General features: G+C 46.2%; 1 protein-coding gene across 2 annotated transcripts in view; it reads right to left on the reverse strand.

Moving 5' to 3' along the window:
* The window catches only part of KANK4 (KN motif and ankyrin repeat domains 4), a 59,787-nt gene that overhangs the window by 32,148 nt on the left and 6,780 nt on the right, over positions 1-20,859 (reverse strand). The window lies entirely within an intron of this gene.

Raw genomic sequence — 20,859 nt, forward strand, 5'->3', positions numbered from 1 at the left:
TCCTGTTGGCCCTCACACCAGCTTAAGGCAGCAGGCAGCCCGGCGGGGATGAGCACCCCACTGTGCAGGCGAAGGAGAAAGGGAGAGGCAGGCAGTCTGAGGGACTCCCCTCACTGAATCTGGATGAAAAAGATGCCTGGTAGGACTCTGTGTGGTTACCACTACACTGGGTCACATTCCTCATTTCCCTTGAAAGATTCTGGAGCATCCTGCTCAAGAGAGAGGTCGAGAGACTTTCCGAAGGGCACGGGGCGATGTGAGGGACAAGGCTATGGAACACCAGCGCTCACTTTTCTCAGCTGCTAAAAGTGTTTTTCTGTGTTAACCGAGTACACAGACCAAACCATCAGAATTTTAAAAAGTCATAAGTATACCTTAAACTCAGGTTCTGTGAAAAAAATACACTGAAGAGCAAAGCGTCTCTGATAGACTGAAGATGAACACTGACAACCCCTCCAAATTGGCCCGAGAATGCCCGGGGCCGTATGACATTTCACCAGGAAGCCGAGTGAAAAACAGCTCTCTGTTTCACCAGCCCCCGGGAATTTTCAGCCGCTCGCTCTTCCCGTCTGGTTTACTACGTGACGAAGATAAGCATTCCCTTCCTTTCCCAGAATAAATTCTTCTTTATCCAAGATAAACAGGTGAGAGGCTTACGTCCAGAGCTGCATCCTTCTTGCAAGACCCAACATTCTGCCGGGAACACTGGCCGGCCGGTTCCCCACTAGCCTCCAACCTCTGCTCCGCATCCCCTCCAAGTGCAGTGGCCGCCAGCCTTCCCCTTCCACGGCTCCTGGCTCCCTCTCCTGCAGCAGGCAGCACCCTCGCTGCTGTCCCTGTGTCTGTCTCCCAGACAAGCATCGGGCTAGATGCTCCACAAAGTTTGTAAAACTGAACTTATCCACAATGCCGATGGCTCTACACACAGGTGGCCTTAAGTACCAAGGGGGCACCTCTGCTTTTCCATCAGGCTCCAGACTTAAAAAGACAGAGCGTGAGTGAAATAAATACCAGCCCCCAAGCTGCGCCACTGATCAGCTTGGCTCAGACGCCAGAAGACTCACAGGGAAAACACACACACACACACACACACACACACACACACACACACACACACACGCACGCACGCACCACACACAGGATCAAGTTTCCCCAATGTCTCTAGACCTCTCTCTGGAGAGAAGTAGCACTTTCAGTTTTCGGTTCCCGGATCCTGCAGAGATGCTGAGACAGGCACTGTGCTGATGCCCATGTCTCTAAGAGGAGAGATTCTCTGTCGTTTGTGTCTTTCTGACTTGTCCAGTCCATTCACTTAACTCCGTGGTCAAGCAAGGAGGTGACCAGCACAGGGAATGTCATCCTCTATTTTCCAGATGAGGAAACAAAGTTTGCTCCCTAAGTTACGAAGCTAAAACAAGGCAAAGACTCAACTCAAACCCAGAATTTCCGTCTCCCAATCTAACGCCTTCTCCTCGAAACCACGCGGCCTGAACTGGGCATGCAGGCGAGTGCAGGAGACACGCAAGGACCAGCATGGAAGCTTCAGTGCAGGTGCTGTCCAAACAGAAGTGAGTTCCCACGGAGGGACAGTCTTCGTGGGAAACCCCAACAACTTTCTCTAGGGTAGTCTGTGCTTCTTGGGGGGATCCCCTCCAAGGCCTCTGGCCCTTGCCATGCCTGGGAGACTGCCACACCCCCGCCCCTGCGCCTCACTCAGACGTATGTCTTAAGACCAGTAGCCAACTTCATGTTACCACCAAGCCACCCAGAGAATCCCCTGGACCAAACACATTTATCCCCGAGAACTTTTCTGGCAGGAATCGTTTGCCTGAGAGCAGGTTTGATTCCTTTTGCCGTTTAAAAGCCTCCAACTTCTGCCCCTTCTGTGCCACGATGGGGAAAGGTGGACTGTCCAAGTCAGGCAAGATGGGCGCTAGGCAAGAGGGAAAAGGAACTATCTTAAGAATGTGCCCTCCATCTAAGCGGTCCTTCGGGCTTTTGCCCTTTGCTCAGGAACAGCTGTTTGTGGTCTCTGCGACCACGCAGGGCTCAGAGGAGCACCTTTGTCAGGTACAGGTGCTGCTGAAATACAGCCTCTCGGAGCTGACCAGTTACTGCCACGGCCGCTCGGACAGAACGCAACTTGCATGAGTGGGAAAGAAATCATGCGTGTGGGACCTTGGGTATAGGAGCCCAGGGAGGGGGGGAGAGCTATTCTAAAATGGACCCTTTAAAGCAGATGATTTCTCAGAGAGGAAGCAGGGCCATTTGCGGGAAGAGAGGAGGCGGCACTCACCCCGTGAAAAATGCTCCTTGGACAAAAATAAAGGAATCAGGGCCACAGGGACAGAGATCTCCACTCCTCATCCCTCCCTTCATTTAAATGTTAAAGCCTTCCAGAAGGATCTTAGTCCTTGGCTCAAACACACTAAAATTGAGATGCCAACAGACAAATGAGGAAGGGGAGTGAGCAGGCAATTCAGAAAAGAAGAAATACCAATGGTTAATATCTGAGAGGTGTTTAACCCCATGAATTAATAATAAAAAAGATGCTACATAAACATCAACATGCACATTCTTTATTTACCCTACACTGCCAGGCACTCTAGGTCCATTCCAAACACCATCCAATTGAATTCCCACAATAATCCTGTGAAGCAGTTTTATTATTTTCATTATCCAAGGACAAAGCTGAGGCCTAAGCAGTTGCCCAGGTACTGAGACCATCGGCGCTAAGATTCAAATCCAGTTCATGTGCTGCTCTTAACCATGGTACAACACAGACTCTTTTACAAGTTAAAAAAATATTCTTTTATTAAAGAAAGATCTCCAGTGTTGTGATGAGAACAGGACACACCCTCCGCAGAAGACTGCAGCAGAGTTGGGGGACATCACTTGCCGGGATGTCCTGTGCACTGCCTGTGTGCTCAATGCCACTGGCTTAGTTTGTGCAGGTGCGTAAGTGACTTCAAAATCAAATACAACAAAATAAAATGGGGAAATAAGATGAAAAAGGTCACAGTGCTTATGTTTTCTTGGCCTAAAAAATCATCACTATTATGATTGATGTATTCTTAGAAAATAAAAAATAAATTATCTGGGAGGAAAAGGTGAGAAATCACTATAATCCTACCACCTTGATGCTACCTATTTTGCATATTTTAACATAATTGATGAAAGCAAGTTCTATGGCGGTGAAGAGTCTGGGCTCCACGTCAAGGAATCCCAGCTCTGCCACTGACTGTGTAACCTTGGACAAATTACTTAACCTCTCTGTGCCTCGGCTGCTTCATTTGTAATCTAGGAACAGTAATGCACCCTGCACATCATGGAGATGTCAGGAGGATTAAATAAGGTGACAATACACGTCCGTCACTTAGAACAGAGGGTCTGTGTTAATCAATAATAAATATATTAGCTATCAAGATAATAATGTACAGTACATTCAATTATGAATTCAATTTTCTATTTAAAACTCTATCACACAACCATTTAAAAATAGTTATGCTTGCTTTATACTGATTACTGTAAATGGCTAAGAAAGATTCTACTGACTGAGTACTTATTTTGCAAACCCACTATCTCCTGGAGGTCATTCCATCTCATTTTAACTCTCCCTTCAGCACTACCAGATCAGCCAGCCTCACAGGCGGACCTCAGAGCAGGTCTCCAGGGAAGTCCCAATTCTAGGTGGCTGAACTCAGCTGCCACAAGTGCTGCTGAATGGTTAAGAGCACTGGCTTTGAGGGAAGACAGACCAGGTTCAAATCCCGGCCATGTGACCTTGAGCAAATTCCCTTATTCAAGAAGAACCCAGCTCAGTGCATGGTTGTGAGGACCCCATGAGACAAGGTATGTAAAATGCTTGTGTCAATGCTTAGTATGTAATAAATACCCAATAAATCTTGCCTATGATTAATTTTTAAAACTCACAATGTTTTAAGTAAGGAAAGGGCTAGGAACATGTTTATTTATCACCCTATTCCTAACAGTTGGCATAGAACTCAACAAAACGGTATTGAATCGATGAATAAATAAAAGAATGAATGGATGTATCATAGACTATCGAAGCAGGAGAGGATATTAAAAAAAACACATTTATTTATATATAATCTACATTCTATATAATTTACACATATAAATTGTACAATTCAATAGTTGTATATTTAGAGTTGTGCACACATTTCTACAACCTGATTTTTTAAATTGTGGTAAAATATACATAACATAAAAGTTATCATTTTAAACATTTGTAAATGTAAAATTCAGTGGCATTAAACATATTCACAATCATCACCATATATATATCCCAAACTTTTTCATCACTGCCAACATAAATTCTGTACCCATTAAGCAATAACTCTTCATTCCCTTTAGCCTCCAGTCCTGGTAATATCTATTCTACTTTCTGTCTATAAATTTGCATACTCTAGGTACCTCATATAAGTGGGATCATACAATATTTGTCCTTTTGTGTCTGGCTTATTTCACATAGCATGTTTTCAAGGCCCATTCGAGTTGTAGCATATATAAGTTTTCATTTCTTTCTATGGTTGAATAATATTCCATTATACGTATGTAGCACATTTTATTTATCCATTCATCTATCAATTGACACTTGGGTTTCTTCCATTTTTTTGGCTATTGTGAATATTGCTTCTATGAACATTGGTCTACAAAAACTTATTCAAGTTCCTGCTTTCATTTATTCTGGATATATACCAAGGAGTGAAATAGCTGGGTCATATGGTCATTCTATGTTTAACTTTTTGAGGAATCACCAAACTGTTTTCCAAAGCAGTTGCATCATTTACATTCCCACCAGCAATGCACGAGGGTTCCAGTTTCTCCATATCTTAGCCAATATTTGTCTTTTTCCATTAAAAAACACTAGTGTAGCCATCCTATTAAGTGTAGTAGGAATGAAGTGTTATTTCATTGAAGTTTTGATTTGCATTTCCCCAGTGACTGATTGTTGAGCACCTTTTCTTATGTTTATTGACCATCTGTATATCTTCTTTGGAGAAATATCTATTCAAGTCTTTTGCCCATTTTTGAATTGGAGTGTTTGGTTTTGATGTTGTTGAGTTGTAAGAGTTCTTTATACTGAATATTGATCCTTTATCAGATATGCGATTTGCAGATATTTTCCCCCATTCTGTGGGGTATCTTTTGGCTTTCTTGATAGTGTACTTTGAAGCACAAAAGTCATTCATTTTGATGAAGTCCAACTGACCTATATTTTCTTCTGTTGCCTGTGGTTCGGTATCACATTCATGAAAACACTCCCAAATTCAATGTCATAAAGATTTCCCTCCATGTTTTCTTCTAAAAGTTTTATAGTTTCAGCTCTTAGTTTAGGGTGTTGATCTATTTTGAAGTCATTTTTGGATATAGTTTAAGATAAAGGTCCAGCTTTCATTCTTTTGCATATGAACAGTTGGTTTACCCATAATCTAATTTTAGGACATTTTCATCAACCCCAAAAGAAACCCTACACATGGAACTTCACTTTTATAAAGGAACTAGGAACATAATATGTGAGTTTTTGAGAGTTAATAAACCTTGTCATTCATAAACAAAAATTAGTTCACTACAAGACTTTACTGAGAACATCAATCCTCTGTTCTACAAAGACCTGAGACCTCCATCCATCATTAAACAACACTGCAAAAACACTCAGGCAAAGAGCAGGAATTCCCGCAGTTCTCAGGAAGGGCGATATGTTAGTGCAGAAGACATTGGTCGTGCTTTTTTTTTTTTTGGCTACCCAGCACCTTGTGAACACTCTTCCTATGCTTGGCGGATTTCCTTCCTTTGGAGTCCCACCTCTCCAGGGCTGACACGAGGATTTACAGTGCCAGCCTCCTTTACAGCTAGGACTCAGTCATAGACCTGAGCTCAGCAGGCAGAGGCACCAAGGCCAGACCGCAAACGCAAAGCAAGTGCCCTGAAAAAGGAAGGGCTACCAGCAGGTGGTTCCAGAGAGGGCGGTGAATGACTCGACATCCTTGAAAGAATTCCTCTGCTGCGTAAGCTTTGTAGAATTGGTTCTGTCGTTTGCTACTCTGACCCTTAACTGCTATAATGAAGCATCAGCATTACCTTGGTTTTTAATTGCTTCTATTCTATTGATTTATATTACTTGTAGGACAACTTGTCGGCATTTCTGTTGATTGTTTAGTCCTGAGTATTTGCTGCAGGACCATTTTGGTTATTTTTCTCTTCCCCTTGCATCTTTTGCTATCATCATATTCTCTCCCGCAGGAAAGTGGGACTGAGTGGGCTCAGTGGGCCACAAGGTCTTTTGCTTGGCGGAAATGGGCCATAGTCAAGAGAGTTTGGGAACCACAACTTGGAGCAAACCCAGGAATTCAGCCTCCCCTCCTCCCTCCCGGGTCATCTCAAGGGTAGGCACGGGCACGCCCTCCGCAGTGGGAGCTCCCGCCCCGCCCTCTTCGGGCAGCCTCCGCCCCAGCTTCGTTGTGCCAGGTCAGCCCCAGCAGAAGCCTTCCCAGGCATCGGCCTGGCTTCAGAACACAGGCTGCAGGTGCAGGCGCCCGAGGGCTTGCGTGGGCTGCGGCATCTGCCTTTTGGGTTGGGAGGAAGGTTTTCCTTGGCATGGCCTGCACATTCAGGAAAGTCAGTTAAACCATGCTGAGCTTGATAAGTAATCTCCAGACACCTGGGTGAAGCCAATGATGTTTCCAGACTTTTGCAGTTGGAAAGCCTTATATTACTCTTGTATACAGCTCCGCTTGGCCCTCCAGCAAGCACAGTCTAAAGAGGAGAGGGCATGTGTGACATGGGTCAAGCAAGGCTGATGAGCACTCAGCCTCAGCCGCATGCGGCCGGAGGAAGGCTGGGGGCATCACCAGAGATAAAGCGGAGAGAGGCAGTGAGAGAAGGGCTCTAGAAACTTCTGTCAACTTCAACTTTCCCTTGGGGTGTATTGCCAGTGTACCACCTGGCAACACAAAGGAAGATCACATACTCTTCTGGCTTGGGTACAGTTACTCAGAAAAGGTGTTTCCAAAATTTGCATCCCGTGTGTGTATCGCCCTCAAGCAGCTCACAGGTGTCACAAAGTGGTTGGGCACCTGGAGCATAGCAAAGGCAGATTTTTATTAGGTAACTCTAAATAAATAAATAAGGTCAGACCTTTTCTTCCAGCCAGATTATGGGGACTTTTCAAGTCAAGGCACCTCTTTCAAGTTCTGAATCTCCTTACAGACACCAGGCCAGGGCCTTGCAGAAGGCCAATGTGCTCAATAGGTCCTGCTGATTCTGTCCTGTTGGGAGCAGAGAAAGATAAAACATGACCTTGGACATTATCTTCATTTACTAATGGGGACACTGAGGCTCAGTGACTTGCCCGTAGCGTACAGCAGGGCAGAGGGCAGATCCTGCATTCTAGACTCCTGATCCCATGTTGTCTTTATACACCTCGGGCTGAGGGCCCTGCTCTGCAGTGTGGTCCCGGAGGACACCGAGTGATGGTGTCTCTGAGAACAAACGATGTGGCTGGCGTCCCCAGTTTAAATGTGGAGCAATGATGTAGTTATGGTCAAGAGAGCCAGGGAACTACCCATACTCCGGCTGGCGACCTTCACTGCAGCCTCTGCCTTGAGTCCTTTACCCATCCTCACTTGGCGCTGGGACAGCACTGTCACCAAGGCCCTGTAAACACGGCAAAGATAGCAGCCTGGTGGCCCAGCCTCAGCTCAGTGTTGTGTTCAAAGAAACAGCAGTTAAGTAGGAAAGAAATAAACTGGAGGCAATCCAAACCTCCACTGCAGCCTCTAGAGAAAACACCAGAGGAAAAGTGTGTTCTTAGCACAAAGCAAAAGTCTTAATTTTTTTCTTTCCTATCTCTGCTACTCTCAGGATCTATTTCCAGCAACGCAACTGCTCCAGAAGCAGAGCGCCCTGCTCCCCAACATCCCTTCTGCCTGACTCTTTACTCACCTCCCTCACCTCCAGCATCTCCTGGCCCATCCTCTGCCAGTCTCTCTCTAGCCTTCATTTTGGCTCCATTTGTCCAGTGCTTTCTCTGACTGGATGACTCTAGTCTGCATAATAATGGAAGGGCAACAGCCAAGCAAACTATGCCAGAAATTTTCTTAGAAGGAAATTACTTGAAGGCTCCACAGGCAAAAATGCTCACATATTTATGTTTTTATTCCTAGCCATACCCATTTTACAGGTTAGAAAACTTAAGCATAACAATAGTAATTATATTGTTATAATAATAAACAACCAGACACTGTCTACTATTGCACAAGTTATACCTTATTTAATTTCACAATGATCATATTAAGCAGATGCTATTATAGCCTTTTCACGGATGACAGGTTCAGAGCACAAAGCTAGTAAATGGCAGGGGTGAGATTCTAATTGAGGTGTATCTGACTCTAGAGACCCAGCTCCTAACCAGTTTCCTCTTTCAGGTTCTACTCTGTAACTGTCTATGACGTTGCCAGTGGAGTTTAAATAGAAAGAGAAGGAGCCAGATAGAAAGATTTAGTGTTGAATTCCATCACCAACCATGCTCGTTAAATATCAGATGATTATGAAAATATAAACAACATTTCCTGGACATGCAGCAGGTCTATAAATAAGATAAATTTATTTGCAAAGGAATAGACTGAGAAATGCAGTGACTTTCTAATTAGCTTAAAATTATTTAATCGATACAATACAATTACTTTTCAAATAATCTTTGAAGGTTCCAAGGAGTCTTGAGGCGTTTAATTGCTATTTAACCAGATAGCAGCAGTCAAGTTACACAGATATCAATTTTAGAGAAAATGCTCTTTGCAGATCTAGCGCTCTGTCAAAATTTCCATTAGAAAGATATATTTTCAGGCCAGATACAAGGGTTTTAGGTTACAAATTAATTTCGTTTCTCTGTTGTTCACCCGGGCAGGGAGGGGAGGGGCTGGAGAGGCTGATTCAAGGATCCTTGGAGACATGTCCATCCCTGCCAAGGCAGCAATTTCCCCTACAGCAGAGGGATACTGCAGCCAATTACTCCAATTAGCAAATCTGGGTTGAACTTGGGTCCCACGCTCCCCTAATGGCTCCAACATATATAAACGATGGGCCACACTTTGGGCCAAGACTTGAACCAGGAGCCTTCCTGGATCCCACTCTATCCAATACACCTACTCTCAGGACCTCATGAAGTGAAAGCAATAGGCTCTCATGGAACAAGCAGTGGATACAAAATCAGAGCCTCTCAGGCAGGAATCTGTGTTTTAACAAGCCCAGGTGATTTTTATGCCCATTAAAGTTTGAGAAGTCCTGCTTTTAAAAACACTCTGCAAACTATAGTTCAGTGCTTCTTCAACTGTTTTGCATATATACCTGCCAGAAGGTCTTGTTAAAATGCAGATGCTGAGTCAGTAGGCGTGGGGAGGGGCTGAGAATGTGCGTTTCCAACAGGCTCTCAGAAGATCCTGAAGCGGCTGGCCCCAGCACCAAGAAGCTGGGCGTGTGGTCGGGGTGTGTGTCTCATTGGGACGGGATGGGAAGCAGTTCAAAGGACCTCGGCACAATTCCTAGCTCCAGTGCTTGAAAGCTGTGTGACCTTGGCCATGTCTCTATGCCTCTTTGAGCCAGATTCCACAGCTATGAGAGGGTATAAAACAGGACTATGCACATTTAGATGACAACAGGCCTGCACTTAACATAGCCCTTGGCATGTAGAAAACACTCATACAGAAGCTGTGGCTGCTGTTTCTTGGGAAAGTATGAAACTAGCAAGTGCTCAATAATCGTTTGTTGTTTTAGTAGTTATTGAGAGTTGCCACACGGTATGATAGGCACTGTGCCACGCAGCACACTATTATCATTTCCCCCTCCCAATGGCTCTATGTGCGAGGTCAGGTATTATTTGTTCTGTCCTGCAGATTAAAAAGCCAAAGCCCAGAGAGGTGTAGTAGCTTGGTCCAAGTCATACAGACAGTGGAAGGCAGAGCTAGGGTTGAATCCCGTCTTCCTGCCTAAGCTCCTAATCACCGAGAGGGAGGCATGGTTGTGTCCACACCTCTCTACAAGGCCTGAGTCAAGGGAAGGGTGGTGGGAGGTGGGACAAGGTTGTAGAAATGGAGGACAGGCAGGGACAGACAATGACCGGGAGGTGGGAATGCTGGGCTGCAGAGGGACATGAGGCCCGAGAGAAGGAGTGGGGCCCGGTTCCACAAGGATTGGGACACCCATTAATCCAGAAATAGAGCCTAAAAGGGGCAAGGACTATCACCCTAGTGCCCATACCCTGCTGAGCCAGAACAGTGCTCCTTAAAGGTACAGCAGGCATACGAATAACTGATGGATTCGTAGATTCATTTACATTTTGAAGGCAGCAGCTGATTTGGAATTGGTGAGCAGGATGTCATGAAGTGGGGGGAGAGATTTTCACATCAGGACTTTTCTTCTTTAAAAAGGGAGCAGCTCAAGACAGAACAACAGGGATATTTCCCTTGGAGCGCAGCCAGGGCACACAATGCCTCCTTTTCTTCCCAGGGCAGCAGGCATTTGGGGTCCAGCCCCTTGGTGGGTGTGTGCAGCCCGGAGCCTGCCTGACATACTTACCCACTTGTGCTCGGGAGCACAAAGCCCCCTGACTGCCAAGCCAAACACAAATGCCTTCTTCACCACAGGCCTGTGCCGCGTGTGTTTTCAGCCACGGCTCCTGAAAGCCCCCCTCCAGAGCCAAAGTGAGGCTCGTGTGGCTGGGCCTCCCCACTACCATTTGGAGACAAAGAAAACAACACATTCGCAATCAACCAGTCACCCTCATGGGCCATGAGGCATGAAGTTAAACAGCCAGCCTAGCAGCTTGAAGGGAGCAAGGGGAACCTTTCTGTTCAAAAATTAGCCTTTACAGATGGTGTTCAATCAGCTATTCATCAGAAAGTATTGTTCAGGCACAAGGCTAGGGTCTGTGGGTTCATGGATGAATCAGACAGGAACAGAGGCCCTTCGAGGAAATCAGGGTCTAAACTAGGACAGGTTTCACAGAGGTGGGCAAAGGGCATTACGGAGGACCACAAAAGCATCACGGTCATGGTGTCCGAGCTGGGCTTTGAAGGATGAATAGAAGTTCACCAGGCGGGCTTGGGGAAGTAGCCCTCTGGCTCAGAGATGAAAACACGCACAGTCGGCTTGAGGAACAGGCCCAGAGTGCAGGGCAGTGGCCCAGAATGGGGAGGGCAGGGCTGGAGGTCAGCTCCGTTTATTCTGTAGAGAATGGGAAACCAGCAGAGGAGAAACAAGACGAAAGCTGGGGTTTGGATACAGCTCTGGTTGCAATGAGGGGGGTACATCCCCAGAGGCTAGCCCATTAGTAGTAGACCATAAATATTTAAGAAATAAACAAATGATTTCGAGAGGGAAGAAATAGAAGTCTGGCCAGACTTAATGCTTTCACTAACTGCTTCTTTTATGCCCTTTTTTTTTTATTATTATTTCTTTTAGGAGAACAGCAGCTTTTCTTCTCCTTTATTGAACCATCACAAATGTATACAATCTGAGATTGCAGGCATAATTACATAATGTCTTACACTGTTGGCGGTTTCCTGAATGTCGGCTTTGTGTTCCGGAATAATGTTGACAGCTCCTTGAATGCCACTTGTGTTCTCTCTGCATTGCCCAGCAGCATCTACCATGTGCTAAGCACACAGTAGGTCCCAGGTAAGCAGAACCATGAAATGCATTCATGTTGTATAAGAGCTAGACAATCCTTATTCAATTCTGAGAAGAGAATAGCCTGGTTCTAGAACTGCTAGAGGCAGCGCAACATAAACATGAAGAGTGTGGGTTTTGGAGTAAGGTGGGCCCAAGTTTGAATCCCAACTCTGCCACTTACCAAGTTGTGTCTTTAGCAAGTTCCCTAAACTCCCCCAACCCCAGTGTGTCCCTATATGTCAAAGAGGAAAAACAGCTTCCTCCTTACAGGGTTGTACAGATTAACTGGGATGAAGTATATCAAATGCTTATCCTGGGGCCTGCAGTGGAAATTAAAAGGTGATGAACTAGAGAGAAAGGAAGGATTTGGCAACCAGTGGACCCTTTGGTTCCTGAATACTTAACTTTAGTTAAGGCACTGGATCAGGAAGGAGAGTTGCCCAGCATTTCAAACCTGGGTCACTAGAGATTGGTGACTGAGTTAGGAAAACAAAGAGGAGATTTGGGAGGAGGGTGGATAGTTTGTCCTTGGGCATGCCTGGCTAGGGGCGCACTCACAAAAAGGGGGTCATCCAGACAGAGAGAGGCCCAGCAGACAGCTGAAAAGGTGGGCCTGGGACAATAGAGAAACCTCAAGATTAGCGCTGCAGATTCTAGAGTCATCCATATCAGCACAATCACTGCAGAGGTGAGGGGGGTGCGGAGCAAGAGCAAGCAGAGGAAGAGTGTGAGGAGAACTCCTGAAGAAAGTCACATGTGCGGAGCAGATGTGGAAGAAGAGCCAGGGTGGCTTGCAACGCAGAAATCCAAAGTGGGTAAGTCTTGAGAAAACAGGCGAGGCCATGCCCAGCTTCAGTAGTGATGGGCAATGTTGCCAAGGGTGGACAAGATGGGAGAAGCTCAGGTGGGGCTACTCTTTGCTACTTCGGTGGAATTCAGAGAAATGGGCAGCCGCTCAAAGGTGGGAAAAGGTGAGTCTGTCTGCAGGCCAAGGGGAAGAAGCCAGGAAAAAGGAGTGGACTGAGATGCAGGAAAGAGAAGGTGGGGGGGAGCCGGCACTGACTGCAGGCCCCATGCTGAAACACACTACAGAACTGAATTTCATCTTCACCGCATCCCTCAGGGCTAGGTGATTTGATGAGTCATATTTTGCAGTGAAGAAACTAGGCACAGAGAGGTGCAATACCTCACCCAAGTCAGCAGTAGGCAGAACTGACATCTGAGGCCAGAAGAGCCGGTTCGAGTCCACAGCCAGTTTGAAGGAGAATGTTTCTGGAGGTGGGAAGGGAAGGTTTAAGGCATGGCTCTGACAAGGGAGGGGAGAGCAAATCTGGAGAGAAGTGGTGAGGCGGATATGAGAGGGTTCAAGGCAAGTGGCCTCCGCCTTCTCCATAAGGTAGGACAGGCCAAGGGCATGTGAATGGATTTGGGAACTCAAGGACAGCAGATGAGGTCAGCAACAGTCAGGGAGGAGACTGAGACAGACGTGAGGGATACCAAGCGGCAGCTAAGATCAAAGGGCACAGATTTAAAATGAATCCAGGAGTCCCAGGGCAGGACTAGAGAAATGAGAAAGTAAAGTTTACCATAGGATTATTTCCAAAAGTGAAAGGTCTTATGAGGGGAGATTGTAGGGCACAAGGGAGAATACAAATAGTGTGGGTGCTGGCATAATGGGTGAGGGGAATATTTTCAACATCACGCCATCCATGCCAACAGCACAAAGGTGGGACAGGGCAAGTAACCACGATGTGCTGTCCCTGAGGTCTGCTGACCAGCCACCGTACTCAAAGACCCCTGATTACAAAGGTCCCCAAAGCACCACCTACTCATCCCAATTAAGTCTTCCTCGTTTAATAATGAAGTCTTGTAACTACTCTGGTCAAAACTGTAGCTACAAACTACACATGGCCATTGAGCACTTGCAACGTGGCTCGTCTGAATTAAAACATGCTGTAAGTATACAATGCACACGGCATTTCAAAGACTTAGTAAAAAAAAGAATATAAAATATCTCAATTGTTTGGTATTGATTACATGTTAAAATGTTAATATTTTGGATCTATTGGGTAAATTAAAATATATCATTAAAATTAATTTCACCTGTTTCCTTTTTATTTAATGTGCTCCTAGGACGTTTAAAATGTGACTTGTGTTATATGTCTATTGGCAAAAGCTGTTCTATAAGGCACCTGTGATATTAAACATGGGCTAAATAAATGTATTAGGTCAATAGGTCCATTTAAGCAAACGAATGTATCTGAATAGCTCTCAGGTATTCTCTGAGAGAATGGGAAACAGAAGTGATAAGTTTTGATTTGCTGGATGTGGGAATAGAGAGCCAGGAAGATGTGACCTAAAATAGGAAAAGGGTTCCCTGTGGGATAGTAAAAAAGCATTTTATGGTGAGCCCCTGATTGGAGGGGGGGAAAAAGGTAAAACATCCAAAAATGAGACCAAATGCCAGAAAAGCCCACAAACCTGCCAGGGACTACAAAGGCTGGCCTCTCTCCTGATGTCCTAGCTCTGCACCAGGCCATTCTCAACCACCCCAGCTCTTGTCAGCCCCTCCCACTGACCTTGGGTGACCTCTAAACCCCTTCCCTTCATCTGCTCCCACCGCAGTCTCCCAGAACACTAAGCCCACAACCTCACACATTCCAAAAAGTAATTCCCAACTGGCCAGAACCAGAGTTTCCTCCTGCAGCCCCCATTTCAGGAGCTCTCTGCCAACAATTAGAAAAGTAGGCAATGTGATATACCGCGACTAGCATGGCTTGAAGCCAGGAAACCCAGATTTGTCCAGTTTTTGCTGTGTGAGTTTGAGTCATAGCACAACTTCTCTGGGCCTCAGCTGCTTCATTTGTCACAAAATAATATCAAAATCTACGGACTTGTCGGAAGGTTTAATGAGATAACTGGAGTAAGAGGTCTGTGTTACAGATGTGCTATACAAGTGAAAGAGAAATATTGTCATCTAGAGCCAGAAGAAGAAGGAGAGAAATGAAAAAGGAAAAGTAGGTAGCAGGGGGGAGATGCCATTTGCAAAGACAGGATATGCATCCCCCTTCTACTAAGGGGCCTTGACTTTTCCCACAGGCAAGAGGGTGCCCTGCTAAAGGGCAGGCACAGGTCAGGGCTTTCCTATCAGACATAGCTTTCTATCCACATACCTGGCTTCAGGAATTTTTCTGAAGCTGCATTAATAAAAGTGAGTCCAGAGAAAATGTCCCAAACAAAACTGAATGCATCTATTAATGAACTGCTTGAGATTTTAATGTTACTCGGCACGGAAAAGAGGATTTTAAATTCCACTGTGAAAAGTTATAACTCATCTCAGATTCACTCCCCACGCCCTACACCCCACCCCCATTCCTTCCTCAACATGGGGAAGGGTGGAGAAAGAGGAATTCAAAGAATGGAAGATGTAAGCGGGGTTTGCTTTTCCCAGCGGCGCAATGGGCTCCATCATCCAATACCAACAAGCTGTGCGGAGCACATCTGCATTTTATTTAACCCTCACGCTAACCTTTGAGGGAAGGAATTATTACTCCCATTTTATACAGAGAGAACTGAGGCTCAGGGGGGCACCGTGGGGATCCATAACTAGCTCTTTCTATCCCTCAGTGTTTTCCATTGCAGACTCTCCTTAGAGGTGATGTGCTAACTGGTATGTTCAAGATAGAGCATTAGGAGAAAAACATAGCAGAACATATGTAAAACCTTTTTCTTATTAAAAAATTTTCTATCTATCCATATATGGACTTAAATCTAGCTGCATATAAGGATATAGTTGTATCTCATATAGGGATAGCACCGAGTCCAGAATAATACACTCCAAACTGTCCCACAAGCCCAACCACCAATTCTCCAGTTTGCAGTTTTGGCCTTCATATGTTTTTATCTTATTTTAAATGTCTGCTGGCATGATTTTTAAAGTAGCTTTTCACATTTTCCAATGGGGCTTATTGAGCCTTTCAAATGGTAAAGACCACATATACACTCTCTAAAAATTATTCAAAAAATGGAAGTGATGTCTCTTTTCCCTACCAGTGCACCCAGCCACGCGCTTCCCGCACACTCTCTCGTGGCCATTGCTTCTGCACGTTTAAATCTTTAGTTTCCTCACCAACGAAAAACCCCACACTTTTCACTCTCCCCTCCAAGAGTCCAATTTGTAAGCTTGCAAGGGCCACAACAGAAGGCAGTAAACATCTTACAGTGCAATAAATATTTGCCAAAGAGATGTTTTGGTGTCCTTCCCCCACAAAGGCACCGGGCGACGTGGCTGGGAGGACTCACGACAAGGCCCAACATCTCCGTCATTCCAGGTGCCAGCTCCCACCCTTCATGCCCTAGTTTCCTTCCCCACCTCACTGCTTCTCCCCAGTTAAGATCTTCTGAGGAGTAGTACAATTCATTCCCTAATGTGAAAAAGGAATTACAATGCTAGTGGTTTAGAATTTTCTTTCTCCTCCCCCTAATGCATTAGCATTTTTTAGGGTGTTTCTAAACACATTGTATTAACTTGAGAGTGATTTGAATGGTGAAGATTCCAGGCAAGCTAACTGCCTAATGGGAGATGCAACTGTGACTGAGCTACAATGATCATCTGAATGTCCACCACTCGCCTTCCCGCCCAGGTGTTGCCATGTGGGGATTAATTCAATACTAGTTTGCCAGATCTGATTTTTTTTTCCCCCAAAAGAAACCAGAAGCTCTGGCCAGTGTGGCTCAGTTGGTTGAGCATCTTCCCATGCCCCAAAAGGCCACCGGTTTGATTCCTGGTCAGGGCACATGCCCAGGTTGTGGGCTTGATCCCCAGTCAGGGGCATGCAGGAGGCAGCCAATCGATGTCTCTCTCTCTCTCCTTTCCTCTCTAAAATCAATAAAAACTTTTTTTAAAAAGTCAGGAATGTGGATTTATGTAAAATTTGATTTTTAAATGTTGACTTAATGCTTTAAAAAAAACAACACTATAGGGGTCAAACAAAACCCACATGCAAACCAAATGCCACCCAAATGCTCACAAGTTAGGCACTGAAGTGGTCTCAGCTCACCTTTCCCTCATGCCCAAGTCCTCTGGTCCACACAAATGCACCCGACACCTCACCCTGCGCCTGAATGCCTCTGTGCCTTTGCTCACATCTTACTAACCCTTTAAGATGCCTTCCTTGTCTTCTCTTTCAGAGTCGTTCCCACCCTTCAATAATCTGCTGAAATTGCACCAACTTTTCCTAATCCTAAATATTAACATCAATTAATATTGCCCATGCTCCAAGGCTTTCTTCAAAAAGCAGCGTCCAGCCATGCGCTTCTCACATACTCCCTCTCATGCTATTGTTTCTGCATGTTTAAATTTTTCTGATAAGTCATAAATTGCAAAAAAGGAAGGAAGGTTTCTTGTGTGTGCCAGCTATGACTTTGGCACTATTATCTTCATTTTATGGGAGAGAAAACAAAAACTCAGTGAATAAGTGATCATCTTGAGCTTTCTGTTTGTACTCTAGCTTTGCGTGTCTTCTAGGCTCTCTTCTTCCCACTCTCAGAATCCTCTTCCTTCTGTCTCCATCTGGTAACACCTACTCAACCCTCAGCACAGCTTTACCTGCCAGCATCCTTCCCTACTCCACACGCCAGTCAGGACTGGCCCCTCTCCCCTCAGTTCCGTGCTCCCACAGCACTCTGTAAGAGCGCCTGCCAGAGCACCCATCAAACTGTCTTGTAATTCGCTGGGTCTTTGTCTCCTCTGTTGAACTGCAGGCCCCTTCCCTAGCACCGTACCTGTCCCAGAGTAAGTGATCAGTCAGTATTTACTGAATGACAAGAGGGAAGGGAGGGAGGGAATGACAGAGGGAGGGAGGGAGGGAGGGAGGGAGGGAGGGAGGGAGGGAGGGAGGGAGGGAGGGAGGGAGGGAGGGAGGGAGGGAGGAAGGAAGGAAGGAAGGAAGGAAGGAAGGAAGGAAGGAAGGAAGGAAGGAAGGAAGGAAGGAAGGAAGGAAGGGGAGTAACAGCCCACAGGTAACCAACAAATGTGAGATATGATGAACCTCATGGCTCCCAGCCCCACTTGTGGGCTGGAATTGATGCGGACTCCTTTGTGCTCCAGCCCAAAATCAGATAACTGGGAAGCTCCAGCTGCACCCAACCACCCACCCCCAGGGTGGGGCAGGCAGGTGGCAGGCTGCTGCTTGGCTCTGGGGCTCCAGGAACCAGCATTCACCTCCACTCTTTTCTCCTAGTCTTTGGACCTCGGAAAAGTGATTTCCTGCATCAGTCAGGCTGTGCTTTGAAAGGACGACTTCAATTATAATGGATGATGGTGGGGATGAGCTTTCCCCAGAAAGCTGGCAGGAATGTGAACTGGAGAAGCTTACAGCAGGCCACGTGCTAGGCAGACAATTCTCGCTGCCCAGGGCAGACAAGGGGAAGAGGGGGATCCTCTTCCAGAGAACCCTGGAAGTGAGGCAGTCTGCTCCGCAGGTGGCTAGAACACTCCTGTGACATTGCCCCCACCTCGCAACCCCCTCCTCATTCACAGGCCAGGAGGCTGGGCCAGGCTGCTCCTGCTCCTGGACCCTCTTCCTGACCCAGACCAAAAAGAACCATCCTGGTCTTAGGAGAAACTGTAGAGAATCTAGCCTTGGCTGATGCTCTCAGAAGCCCAATTGCCCTCTCAACAGAGCAGTTTATAAGACCCACTGACACCCACTATGAGATCAGAGGTAAGGAAAACTCTGATCTCCTCCTCAGCGCTCCTCCAAGATCAAGCCAGGAACAGAAAGCCAAAGACACCATTTCTCCAGGGAATTCAGAACCTCCAAGAACTCACTTAGAAGGCAGAAGATCTGGGAAAAGGTCACAGGGTCCACCCTCTCCCAGAGCTAGGAAGGGTTCCCAGGTCACCTCCCACCCAGAATCCACATTCAAGCAGCTGGGGCAGAGGGACAGGGTCCCCCTCACTGCCTGTTTCTTCCAGCCCCATCTCCTTCCTAGTGAACCCTCCACTCCCCAAGCTCCCGGGCTTTCAATCCCACCTTCAGAGTAACTTAGAAAACGAAGCTCTTACTGAGAGCCTGGGGCAGGCCTAGGAGCTACAGGCACTTTAGCTCATGAATCATCAAACCAGTAAAGTAGAATCTTTTACTCTATTTTAAAAGCAAGCAAATGAAGTTCAAACCATTTTATAATTAGAAAGGAAATAAATCTTAAAAGGAGACCACATTTCTTAAATAAACAAAACACACATACACACACAAAACCTAGTAAGAACCAGGACTTCAGTGAGAGAACTGACCAAATAATACTACTGCCTTAGAGACAGGGAAAAAAAGAGCTAATTTTGCTGACTACTTTTTATGTAAAGTGCTTTATGTGCACTATCTTATTTCATCCTCAGGTGAGCCTATAATGTAATCTCTTATTATCCCCATTTTACAGATAGGAAACTGAGGGACAGGGAGGTGGTGTGACTTATCAAAGTCCAAAGTTCCAAGGTAGTGGATTAACAGGTTCCCCTTCAGGATAACATATTTGCGTTTTAACAATAGCTCTCTGAAAAAGACAAAGGAACCCAAAGGAATAACTAACGCAGGGAATTTCAGGCCTCAGCTGTGACAGAGGGCAGAGTTCTCAAGGCAAGAGCCTTTTGGCACCACCAGGCATCACCCAAAGGCTGCCACCCACAGACTTGGCGAACACAGGGCTCCACTCAGCAGCTGGCAAAGCCCAGGCATGGGGATAAAATGAGAGAAGACTGGGTCAGGGAAGGCCAGCCAGGAGGCAAGGCAAGAGTGGGGCAAGTAGCAACTGCAGAAAAATGTGTTTTCAGGTGCTCCATGAGTGTCCCCGTACCCCAAAATAGCCTGCTCCACAGTGTGGAAGAGACACTTTCGACATCGGTGTCAGGGCTGGGAAAGGTGCTGGAGCAGGAGTCCTGGGCTCTCATTCCAGCTCGGTTACTCTGTGCCACCCAGGCTCTGCCACCTGCCCTCTGCTCCTCAGCGTCCTCATCAGTAAGCCGAGAGGGATGGTCTAGGTAACCTGTAAGGCTTCTTAGAGACAAATTGTAGGTGAAGAGACTCAGAACAGGTGCCAAGAATGGGCCCTGGGGCACTGAACTGGGGATCGAAGGACACCTTTTGCTCGCTGTTATTAAGGTTCTAGAAAAGGACACCAGGTGCAATGCTGAGCACCGCAACGGGGACAGGGAGCTTCTGCCCTGAGGAGTGATGCCTGCTGCCTGCAGGCCAGGTTTGAGGGGTGCAGGAAGCTTCTTAGAGGGGCCCACGCCTGGAGAAAATGGGGACAATCACCAGGGGCAGAGGAGAGTGGAGGGACTCAAATGGAAAGACTATCCAAAATGGCACTAGTCAGAGAATACACAGTTTTCAGAAGGAGGTACCATTATCTCATGTCACTGATTTGAAAATTGAAGTTCGGCTGGGAGACAGCCAGGAGGCAGAGCCAGAATTAGGATCCAGTTCTGCCTGACCTCTCAGCTTTTGCTCTTAATTTTTATCCCATCCTCACACCCACAGCACAGGTTAGGGAGGGGAGGGGAAGGGAGGAAGTGTGAACACTGGCAAAAGTCTGAAGAGAGGGATGAGGAAGGTGACGGGGGGATACTAAGTACTTTTTTTCTTTCTTTAAAATATGTCTTTATTGATTTCCGAGAGAGACAGGGAGAGGGAGAGAGACAGAAACATCAATGATGAGAGAGTCATTGATCGGCTGCCTCCTGCACCCCCCGCTGGGGATCAAGCCTGCAACCCGGGCATGTGCCCTGACCAGGAATCAAACCTCGATCTCCTGGATCATAGGTCGATGCTCAGCCGCTGAGCCAAACCGGCCAAGCAGTAAGCACTTTCTTAGCAAAACAAAATGGCAACCATAGTTTTTCAAAACAGACTCTTCTGTGGTTGCTTGTAGTTTTTAAAGGCATAAGGTTCTGGAATCAGCCAGATCTGAGCTGAGCTCCTGGCTCCACCACTTAATACCTTCATGACCTAGAGCAGAGGTATTAAGCTTAGAGCCTCACTTTACTCACCAATGCAATGGCAATAATAACAGTCATATCTTACTTGGTAAACATTAAACAACTGCTGTACTTAAAGACTTGGCACATTGTCTGGTGTCTGTGAAGTGTTCAATAAAAGGTAGCAACAA

The sequence above is a fragment of the Miniopterus natalensis genome, chromosome 9, assembly GCF_054644295.1.
Source record: "Miniopterus natalensis isolate mMinNat1 chromosome 9, mMinNat1.hap1, whole genome shotgun sequence".
NCBI lineage: Eukaryota > Metazoa > Chordata > Mammalia > Chiroptera > Miniopteridae > Miniopterus > Miniopterus natalensis.